The following is an 8266-nucleotide window of genomic DNA, read 5'->3' on the forward strand; positions in this document are numbered from 1 at the left end:
CCCAAAGCCACCTAACACTGTTGTGTTCTGGTTATAGAGCAGGCATTCTGTCTCTCCCATGGCACAAACATCCTGAGGGGTATGTGATCTTCCACAGTCTTTGAGGTGAGAAGCTGGAGGCTGGCTTTGCTCTTTGTGTAAGACACAGAGCAAGCACTGATTCCAAGCCAAGAGATGGCTTACTGCACATTCTGTTGTTGTTATTTCAAAAATTACCACAAATGTCATGGCTTAAACAATACCCATGGTCCCTCAGGCTCCAAGTCATTCAATGTTCTACAAAAATCTGAGCATTTGCCCTTTTTCCTAGGATTTAATTTTTCTTCAGTTGCCTCTAAGATGTCCTTAGTTTTGATATATATATATATATATATATATACACATATATATATATATACATATATACATATAATTGACAACTTCTGTTCTTACAGACAACATATCATGGTATTTCCCCTCCCCTCCCCACTTTCCTCTTTATAACTCTGCTCTCTGTCATATCCCCTCCCTCTCTCCATTAGTCTCTCTTTAAATTTGGTGTCATCATATTTTTCTCCTATTATAAGGGTCTTGTGTAGGTATTGCTAGGCACTGCGAGGTGTTGGATACCGAGGTCACTTTCTGTCTGGACAGTTGTATGTAAGGAGTGGTACCCTTCTTTTGGCTGTTACATTCTTTCCACCACCTGTTCTGCAATGGACCCTGAGCATTGGAGGGTGTGAAATGTTTCAGTGCAGGACACTCCTCTGTCCCTTCTTCTCAGCCCTATGTTGCCTTTTGGGTCATCCCAGTGGTCATCACCATCTGATAAAAGAAGCTTCTCTAACCAGAAGTGAGAATAGTATTAATATATGAGTATGAACATTAAGTGTAGTGATTTCAGGGCAATTTGGTGAGAGTAATTTATGCATTTAGCCAGACAAGAGCAGGCTTTATACTCCTAAGCCTCATGACCTCCCTCGCCATAGGCTTTTGCTTAGGTTTTCAATACCAGGAATGTATTTCCTCCCATAGAGTGGGCATTCAGTCCAATTAGAGAGCAGTTGGTTTCCCTCAGAGCAGACATGCCACTAGTGTACTCATTAAGTCATTTGGCCTGTCTGGCCAAACATGAGGCTTCTAGTGTCCACTGTTTTCACCACTGATGACTTCTGTCTCCCATAAGGCTGCATACAGTGCAGCTTTTTCCAGTCTTCAGTTGGTTGGGCTACAAGGAGACAGTTTTCTGCTCAGCACCAGCTTGATTTCTCAGTGACTCTGCTGCTCAGGCATGTGAAGTCTTCAGCAATAGGGTCTTACTAACTCTTTCTCACGGGAAACCAAGGAAACCTTGGCAATAGCCTATAATGCTTTGGAGGCAACAGGGACCTCCCTGGCCAACAATTCACTGGAAGGTATCCCATCCCTTATCCTTAGTTTTTAATGTGACTACAGTGACCCACACACACTCCTGACTCCTGCTGATCAAGGCTGGAACTTAAAAATGAAGCCACACATTTGAATGACAACAGACCACAACAGCAGTGCACAAGATGTGGTTTTATTTGCATAACGTTCAAGGGACAAAGCCTATCCGTCAGGACACATCAAATCTGGGCAGGAGAGTACAGAGTGACAGATAGCACCTGGTGTCCTGATTGGATGCTGGTTGCTAGAATGTGTTCACACCGCAAATCCACTGAGCCCAAGTGGGTGCCTGGGCAATGCCTGCCTGTGTGCTGCTGTTCAACAAGAGGCCTTTTTGCAGCATGCTCTCTTCTTTAAAAGGAGAAAAGTTTGGTTTTTTTTTTCCTATTAAAACAAACCCAGGAAAAATCTCCCCAAAGGTAATTCTCAGCCAGTGCAAAGGATCCGAGATCAACACACGGATTCCTTTCACCCTCCTTCACCACCCACTTGCGCTGAACACCGCTCTCTTAGGCCTTTTGGTTCTTTCCCCAGAGAGTTCTGTGATTCAGGTCCATAGGCCAGGGCAGCCCTCATTGACGGTGCCCCACAGCGCCCAAATAAACAGCTGTGCTTAACTGGGTTATTTCAAATCCCCTGGTTATACGCTTAGCTGCTTCTCCATGAACTCAACAGACCATGAAAATTAGGCCTTCTCAAACTCCATTTCCTCCTATCCACCTCTTATCTTCTTATGTAAACAAGCTCCCCCATGACTCTCTGACTAAGTTCCTAGCTAGTGGGCTAGAATAGCCCCACAGCTTCCCAGGTGAGCACTCCCCAGCTCGGCCTCCTCCAAACCCATAAGAGGCCTTCAACAGAGCTCAGTTCCTTAGACAAATGCCCTGCTACTAACCAGGCTCATTCTGAGAGGCAGTACATGATGACCCTGGCTCCTTCATGTGTGGAATCTTGCCAGTGAGGACAATTTTGTTGGTCAGATTTTTCCTCACAGCCTTACCTTTTCAATCCTACTTACAGGCTGGGTTGATCAGGAAGCCTTCTTTGCTGCACTTGACCTTGTCTCACTGGTAAGAGAATGTTGTCCTGGATATTAGCGATTCTATTCCAAGGAGTGCTTTCCTGATTCTTTGGCCTCTAAACACAAGAAACATCATTTGGCCAAATATTATTTGCTACAATTTGTCAAATTTTTTTTTTCTTTCCAGGCCTGTCTGCTGGAGCACAGCTATAAGAGTACATTCCCTTTCCATTTCTACCTTTAGGGAGAACTTAGAGACCAGGCATCATCAGAGCTCCAACCTCTCCTGCTCTGGCAGGATATCCTACCACAGCAGGATACACTGGGACCATCCTACCAGCCAGCACTCTGTGTGGAAGACAGGGCAGAGTAAGCTTTACTCGCTGAGCCAGGGCCAGCCTTCAACATGAGTCCTTCACTGGCTGGGAAGGAAAGGAATCCAGAACTTGGTCTGCACCCAAGGTTTTCTCCAAACACCCTATTGTCCAACTCAGAGATAGAAGTTGCTAGGCCTCACTAGTCCTCACACCCCACTTCCCATCTGCAGAGTGGGTATGCCTGCCTCTGCCATTCACCAAGTGAGCACACCTCCTTTCATGGCCTCATGCCAGCTCTCCTTATGCTTCTGGCTTCTCCTGTGCTCTCCTGTCACCTGGGTACAGTGACATTTTAGGCCTATGTGTCTGGGTGTTGAGGCCAGTGCTATGAAGAAGTGCTATGAAGAAATACAAGGAGGTGGAGAAGGCAGAAAAGGAAAGGAGAAAATGGATCTTTCATTTATAAAAATAAAACAAACCACACCATTCAGCCAAGTGAGGTGTGCTGCTTATGAGCTCGGAGTGGCAGAGCTGTCCTAACCACTTCCTTTGTTGACCGGACTGTTCTATCTTCGATTGTTCATGGAGACAGACCTAGTAGTCAAGTTCATTTATTCATGCCTCATTTTCTATTACAGGATAGTAACTCAGAAATTGGACTATCTATCTGGTTCTACTTTGGAGTATGTTTAAGAGCAGATATTCACAGTGATTTATGTAACCCTTTTTCCAAAGACTCAGTAATGATTGGCGGCATCCCTTTCACATTTGTCTATGATGCACAGATTCCTGTCTAGAATGAAAATGTCTGTGTGGGTCATCATGGGGAAGATTGCAAATCCAAGGGAGAAGAATCTCACCCCTCATCTAGGGGGAACGTTATTCACTTCGTTAGAAACACACCCTTCATGATGTGACAGTGCAAAGGGAATGTTTCATTCATGGCAGAGTGAACAGGGCTATAACTGTGAGTAGCAGCAAGTGTGTACCCTGGGCCTGGCTCTGCTCAGGCCCTCCGGCCCTGTTCCTGCCCAGCTCCAGCTCCCTGCTTGCTGCCTGGATGCTACTCCATCCCAAGAGTTACAGATGCACTATCTCAGTCTCCTGTCTCCTGCTAAGGGCTGTCTCACCACCAGACAGGCAGGATCTGAAATCAGAGCCTCCTGAGCAGGAGAAAGGTTGGGATGTCTGTGCATCATGCTCCTGTGACATAGACAGCACCCCAGGGTGCTCCCCACGTGCCCTGGATCTTCATAAAACATTTCTCCAGTGCCTAGAGCTTGGTGTGGAGCACATCTGATCTGGATCTCACCATCACACAGGTGACCCTGAGAGAGGTAGTGCTCACCTGCCTTCTGGCTTCCCTCTGCCAATTCCATATCCTGCATCTGCTCTTCACATAACAATACAAGGAACAATTCCTTCCTTCCTGTCTCTTTTGAAGATGTCCTACTTCTCCTGCTCCTGGCATCCCTCTCCCCAGATGTCCACAGGTGCCACCTCAGATCGGGAAAGGTGAGAGCAGAGAGAGGGTTGCTGTGCCTGACCCTTGTGGGCCTCTTGTTTCCACAACCATGGTCACTTCAGGAACCATGAATAGAGTACAGATTCCCAGTGTGAGGAGGAAGGGTGCCAGGCAGGAGGAGCCCAGGAAGAGGGAGTTTGGAGGCAAGGACCATAAGGCCATCTGAGGCCTCAGCCCTTGGCAAGTAGGAACGACCCTTTAATAAACCCTTTAAGTTGGTCACAGAGGTCCATGAGGTCCCCAAACAATGCAGGCTATTGCCAAAGCACTTGGTTACCCACCAGAGCTAAATGGCTAGAACCTATTGCTAAAGATACCACAGGCTACCAGCACAGGATTAAAAATCATGCTGGACCTGTGAAGGAAACCAGCACCCTGATGGCTAGCCCTAATCATAGGAACAAGCTATGCAAGCTGCTGGTGGGGTAGAGATAATGGTCACCAACAGAGTGAACAAGCAGAGGATCCTGCAAGCTATAAAATCAACCAACCAGGCAAGATGTACATATTGTGCAGTAGGGCACACAAGCTACAGTGGTAATCAACTGACTTACAACTGGATATGAGGCCTGCTGAGTGGGAGGAAGTTCTTCCTTGGCACAGAACTGCATCAGATTCTTGTGGATGGGAAGGTCATAGACTCTAGAGAGAAGTTCACACTGTCCTTTGGCTAAAAGGAAAGGATATGCCCATCAAAAAGACTTTGAGCCGGACGTGGTGGCGCACGCCTTTAATCCCAGCACTCGGGAGGCAGAGGTAGGAGGATTGCCCTGAGTTTAAGGCCACCCTGAGACTACATAGTGAATTCCAGGTCAGCCTGGGCCAGAGTGAGACCCTACCTCGAAAAACCAACCAAACAAACAAAACAAAAAAGACTTTGAAAGGACTATGTTTATCTCCTTTGATCCATGCTGCTCTCACTCTTGACTGGAGAATCTCCTTTTTACAGATGACAGTGAATACAGGGGAGAACTAAGATCCATTGATTAACAAGAAAAGAAAGCTGACTGCCTAACATGAGATGAGTCATCTCTATCACATCAACCAGGGCCCAGGAGACATTACAGAAAATGTGGTAATTTAAACACTAGTGCTGCTCTCACTACTAAGCTGACAACCTCCACCAGGGAGATGGTGATAGATGCAAAGGAGACTCAAAAATTCATAAAAGCAGAAATTTCAAGGATGCAGAGCTCTCAGCACTAAAGGAAACTTATTACATGCCTGACAAGGCTCAGGGAACATTGCAAAAGAGGGTGCAGAAAGATTGTAAGAACAATGGGGTGTAAAGGTATATCCTGAGGCATTGTGTCCTTCCCTGAGACTAACTGGTGCATTTATGACTTCACAATGAATGCCACAACCCCACTGCACAGGGTCCTTAATGGAATGGGGTGGGGGAGAGGGCTACATAAGAGTGTAACCCATTGGAAATACAACTAATATGCAATATGTTCACACTGTAAAATTCAGAATTATATTTTAATATTAAAATAATTATTATAATTATAATTAATTATTATATTAGTTTTATAATATTTTCATTTCTTTATTTGAGAGAGGGAAAGAGGCAGAGATAGAGAGAATTGGCACACCAGAGCTTCCAGCCACTGCAAACTGCAGATGCACAAGCCCCCTTGAGCAGATATCTGGCTTACATGGGTCATGGGGAATTGAGCCGAGGTCCTTTGGCTTCACAGGCAAGTGCCTTAACTACTAAGCCATCTCTCCGGCCCCAGAATAATAATTTTAAACTAAAGATACCCTTTAAGAGGCCTTCAGTATTGTGCCTCTGAATAACTTGAAGCTTGACCACTTAGCTCTTCTCAGGTGTCTAGGCACAGTGGAGACTACTTAGAACCACATTCCAGATTCTCAGGTGAGGACAAAACCCATGGAAAACACTATCTAGGTGTGAGAGAAAGCATACTTTCTGTTAGTATGAGACTTTCACACACAGCACTCTTCTCCACCCAGGACTTCTGTGCCAAGCTCCACTGGAAAACTGTGCCATGGACCTGGGGCCGTGAAGAGAAATCCCTGTGATAGGGGCATTCAAATTTGGGATTGAAGCAATGGAGCATTTCTTGGCTCTTAGTTGGACCATAACTCAGAGTTAGGGTGCCAGATACTTATGGTCAAAGTGCCCACTGAGTCAATGACCTATGGGTCTTTGTCTTATGAATTTTGATGAATGCAATCTACAGACCAGAGGATCAAGTTTAGAAAGATTTTAGTACAGAGCTTAAGAGAAGGAAATAAGACAGACCTCCTCCCCAAGGGGGGTTCCTAAAAATGGAAAAGCCTACCTAGAAACTCTGATTGAGGTATTATATGAAAATTTATTGGATGTGATCTACACTTGTAAGTCCATCCCTGAAGCAGGAGTCTAGGCACCATCAGGTTTCCAGAAAAGAGAGTAAGCCCTTTGCATTCCTAGGGAAGGAATTAATTTTCTCTGCTAAGAAACAGAGAAATAAGGAAAGACCAGACCTCATGCCATATGTTTTGGCACCTTGTCACATCCTTCATGTATTTTAAGGGGGAAAAGACTGAGGAAAGTCCTGATTCTCCCTTACAGGCTCAAGGACATTCTTTTCTTTAACTTGTGGGGGCCCCATTATCCCTAAGCAGACTCACCTGCATTCCAACATTTGTTTCAAGAGGGACACTACCATGCTTCGTAAGCCTTTTCCATGAAAGAGGCAGTCTCTGCTAATGAGTTGAGCTTTGTGGCTTTGTGGCTCTGTGTCTCTTTCCTCTCTTCCAGAATTGAGGGTGTTCCTTTGGAAAGAATCACTACAGGCCTTGGAACTGTGAAGACCTGAAGCAAGGCTGGCCCTCCCTGATCCCAGGCTCTGGGGAAAGGGCAAAGTGGTACATGCTGTTTGTGGTGGTGTCAGAAGTCTCCCATAAACTCATGAATTGTGTGTATTTGGTACTCAGTTGGTGGCAATTCAGTAGGTGGAGCCTTACCGGAGGACAGGCTGGAGGAGGCTTGTTGGGGCAGATGTTTGGGTGTTAAAGTCAACTCCTCCATGCCAGAGCTCAGCTCACTCTCCTGCTCCTATTTGCCACCTGCTATGGTAAGGAGGCAATGCCCAGCCTCTGCTCATCCCATGCTTTCCCCTGCCATCACAGTGCTTTCCCTCAAGACCATAAACCCAAATAAATCCTTTCTTCTCATGAGCTGCTTTTGGTCGGGTGTTTTGTCCCAGCAATGAGAATGTAACTTCAACATTGCTACTCCTCAGATGTTCTCAAGAAGCCAAAGAGCCTCAGCTGTTGAAAGTGAAGACAGGCTTCTCTTTACAAAGACATGTACGGAGTTTCCGCCTCCCAGCCTGCAATGAGGCAGGCATTTCACTAAGTGGATCCACCAACCAGGTTCTGGAAGGAGAGCAGGTTCCCTCAAGTGAGTGCCTCAATAACATCTAGTCTTCCCACACCTACCACAGTGCCGTTAGAGTTCAAGGGGGCTTCCCTCCCTCTGTGTGACAGCTGCTACCCCAGTGCCCTGCCTCCTTTTGTTCTCTTTCTCTCTGGAAAACCAACACAGCTGAAGCCTTGGCTAGCCAGCCCCACATGGCCACAGAGGCTGGGAGAGGGAAACAAGGACCACTTGTGGAAGGAGGGTGGGGAGAGCCTGACTGTGTCCCGCTCCCCCTCTGCTGGCCTGTCGGGTTGGCCCTGGGCTGCCTAGTCACACACTTCCCACGCCTGTGTCTCAGGCTAGCTTCAGGATGCTTGCGCCCTCTGGACAGTGTACTGGGGAGAAGGCTATGGAAATCACCCCAAGTCACTGAATCATCCTCCAAAGATGTAGTTTCTATCCAAACAGGGCAGCCCATGCTCACATGCACAAACTCTCCCTGTCCCCAGTGAGCTCAGCTGATGGAGAGCCTGCATTCTTTTGCCCTCAGGACAGTGAGGCTGGTCATTGTGCACATGGGGCTTTCTCACAGGAATGTGTTATTTCCACACAGCAGCAGGACC

The sequence above is a fragment of the Jaculus jaculus genome, chromosome 2, assembly GCF_020740685.1.
Source record: "Jaculus jaculus isolate mJacJac1 chromosome 2, mJacJac1.mat.Y.cur, whole genome shotgun sequence".
NCBI lineage: Eukaryota > Metazoa > Chordata > Mammalia > Rodentia > Dipodidae > Jaculus > Jaculus jaculus.